Source organism: Lactuca virosa, chromosome 7 (assembly GCF_052849685.1).
Source record: "Lactuca virosa cultivar CGN04683 chromosome 7, Lactuca_virosa_CGN04683_v6, whole genome shotgun sequence".
Classification (NCBI taxonomy): domain Eukaryota; kingdom Viridiplantae; phylum Streptophyta; class Magnoliopsida; order Asterales; family Asteraceae; genus Lactuca; species Lactuca virosa.
The window spans coordinates 114,306,133-114,309,526 of NC_136432.1; the positions used below are offsets into that span (position 1 = coordinate 114,306,133).

Consider the following 3,394-nt stretch of genomic DNA (forward strand, 5'->3'; position numbering starts at 1 on the left):
GTAAACATGCATTACATGATTGTATGTTTAAGAAAAATTCGGCAGCATTTCCCCTTAGCTCCCAAGTATATATATATATATATATATATATATATATATATATATATATATATATATATATATATATATATATAGGCTTAGGTTATTTTGTTTTTACTAACTATTGTGTGTCAGAATGCACAGATCTGGACCACCGGATGGAATATAATCAAAGGTCATGATCTGAGGATCTATGATATTACAATAAGGTAACATGTACCATATAATCACACAAATTTTAGCATAAAGACATCTTAGTCAATTAACCTATATTAAAAAAGGAAAATTTCGGATTTTTAGGGATAATTAATTCTTTTATTTTTAAAAATCTGAATATTTTAAATTAATTCAAATTTAAAAATTCGATTTTATTCTGTTAGAATGACAGAATGCCAACCATAAACTAATAAATATATTTTCGAGTTTATTCTTGCAGAATATATTTCCAATGCAAATATTTTTAATAATTAACCTAATTTAAGAATTCTAGATAATATTCATATACATCCAAGTTGGGTCTATGATTTTATTCTTAATACACATCCGAAATAAAATACAAATTCATACATAGTCTTACCGACTAAATATCCTTATACATTTTAATATAGTTATATATATTTTAACCGAATATCATAAAAAATGAATAAAATTCTTCAAAAATAGCATTCTTGAATACACAATTATTGAACAAATACACTTGATCTTCTTCAGTGGTCCATATAATCCACTTGATCTTCGCATATATACTTATCGTTGAATTCGATTCCAAATATTTCTCTTGTATGATCAATATTGAATTCTTTCTCCATGCAATTCTAAAAGAATAAGATACATTACTCGTTAGTATTACCCGTTAAACAAATATACTTGTTGTATATAAATAAATTCTGACATAATACATTGAAGTATTTCCCGTTAAACAAATATACTTGTTGTTAACAAATATTCTCAAAGACATTCTAACAGAATGCATTTATATAAATAAATTCTGATAGAATACATTACATAATGCATTTAAATAACATTCTTTTGCGAATAATAGGCATCAAATCGATGAGTGTTACTAACCTCATTCTAAAAGAATATTGTGTTTTCTCATTCTGAAAGAATTTGCAGGTTTGAATACATTCTCGGTATGCATGTTTTTCTTTCTGTTCCACATTAATGGCAGCCTGTTTAAAAACTAAAAAGAAAAATAAAACATCAAAATCTAATAGCTTTAAATTCATTATCACAAAAAAGCAACGATAAAGCAATTTTCAAATTGCTTTAAATCTAACGAAATCAATTTTCTAATTGAATAAGAATATGCCCCTGTTTTAAAATTATGGTCTACTCTTGATTTTAAATGTCAAAATGAACCATATTTTCCATAACACAAACCAAAAGGGCAATAAGAAATTTAAGATTTGCTGAGTGATTTCAATTTTCAATGAAGTTTCAAGATCTAATTTATGGAGTAATAAAAATAAAAAAATGGCGACAACAAAAAAAGCAGTACTTGCACGAGGAAGATATCAAAACAAAATTCAATTAGATCAAATAGATAGGATTAAATGCCTGAGCGTGGGATGCAAGTGTATGGAGTACAAATATATCACAAACATGACTCAAAATTAAGTTGACTTTGAGAGTCAAAGGAGTACAAATTTTAATTAGTTCAAAGGTAATCTGTAAGGGAAATGGTTTAGTTAAAACTGCTTTGTACTTACCAGAAGGAGAACGCGTTCTTCTTTTTCTTTATTTGTCAAACAAGATCATGCCAACAATATATGAATATGGATTTAACAATTATATATATATATATATATATATATATATTAACACGATATGAAAGTGAAACTAAGAAAAAAACTAATACTTAATTGGGATTTCTCTTGCATAAAATCCAATTCCATTTATTCCATACAAATTTTAGCACGCCATTAATCCAACACTAATCTAAAACATATATAAACCAAAAACAAATTGTAATTGAATAAAATTTATAATTCATGAAAAAAATTCTTATGCTTACAATAACTGTCGCATCAAAAAAATCCAATACTCCAGCCTTAGTAAGTTTTTGAAAATTAATTGTAGTCTCCCAAATAAAAAACAAAGAAACAAGCCCAAATTGTCAATTTACGTTTGCACCTTTTTTCGTCTTATTGCTTTTCCTCCTACTAATTGAAAAAGACACTGCTCAGTTGTCGCCGATTTTGGTTCCAGCATAAATAAAAAACTTGCAGTGTGCATCTACGATATCTCATGCAAAAGCCTTACCAACACCTTACCCGATGCCCGATGTGGACGAGTGTGACAGAGCTGAAGGTCGGCAACGGCAACACTGATGGAGGCAATAGTAATAATCAGGCGTAGGGTTTATTGGTTATTATAGGGCTTTAATTTTGATATCCCTTGTTTTAAGCTATAATAAGTATTTTAATTATCTACCATAATTAAATATAGCAAAGATTACTGTTATACCATTAAATAATTTATTTAATTATTTATTATTTTATGAATTTTCATTGATCCTTAAAAGCACACAATATTTATTAAAAACATTTGAATCTACCTCTCTCTCTCTCTATATATATATATATATATATATATATATATATATATATATATATATATATATATATATATATATCCGAAGAGCAAAGAGAAAATGACAACCGAATCTCTCTTAAACAAACAATCATGTAACACATGTTCATATCGTATATGAGATAAAGTACTAAAAAAGCAGTCCCAAAACTGGGACAACCTAAAATTAATTTCTAAATCAATTTCATGTGGATATTTCTAGGCTGATGATGATTACAAAGAAGACACAAACGAATAGAATTTGGAAGATTTTTTTTTTTTTTAATTTATAGCATCTTACTTTTGTTTATTTTTGTTATTTATGGCATCTTACTTTATATGTATTACATTGTTTTTTTTTCTATTTGAGCATTGTATTTTTTTATATTTTTGTTATTTATAACATTTTTTTTTGATTTTTTTCAATTATAGTATTGTATTTTAAACAATTATATTATGTTGTTTTCTATTGTAGTGGTTTATTTTATGTTTTCATTACTAATAATAACATCCTACTTTATTTGTTTTTTTACAACCCACATTGTTTTTTATATAAAAAATAGCATTCTCAATAATAGCATCTTACTGTATATGTATTACATTGTTTTTTTTTCTTTTTTTTATATTTGAGCATTGTACTTTTTTTATAATTTTGTTATTTATAACATTTTTTTCCCAATTATATCATTGTATTTTAAACGATTATATTATGTTGTTTTCTATTGTAGATATTTACTTTATGTTTTCATTGCTAATAATAGCATCCTACTATATATATATA

At 25.5% G+C, this 3,394-nt stretch overlaps 1 long non-coding RNA gene across 2 annotated transcripts; it reads right to left on the bottom strand.

Moving 5' to 3' along the window:
• Nucleotides 1-560: 560 nt before the first annotated feature.
• Nucleotides 561-2,378, bottom strand: LOC145126314 (uncharacterized). Of its 2 annotated transcripts, none has more exons than XR_013716400.1 (3): nucleotides 2,057-2,378; nucleotides 1,108-1,222; nucleotides 561-854 (listed from the first exon to the last, which is right to left on the bottom strand). It is a non-coding gene; the product is annotated as an uncharacterized LOC145126314 (long non-coding RNA). The 2 variants fall into 2 exon arrangements; XR_013716401.1 differs by having other exon boundaries at nucleotides 2,316-2,369.
• Between the last annotated feature and the right edge of the window lie 1,016 nt (nucleotides 2,379-3,394).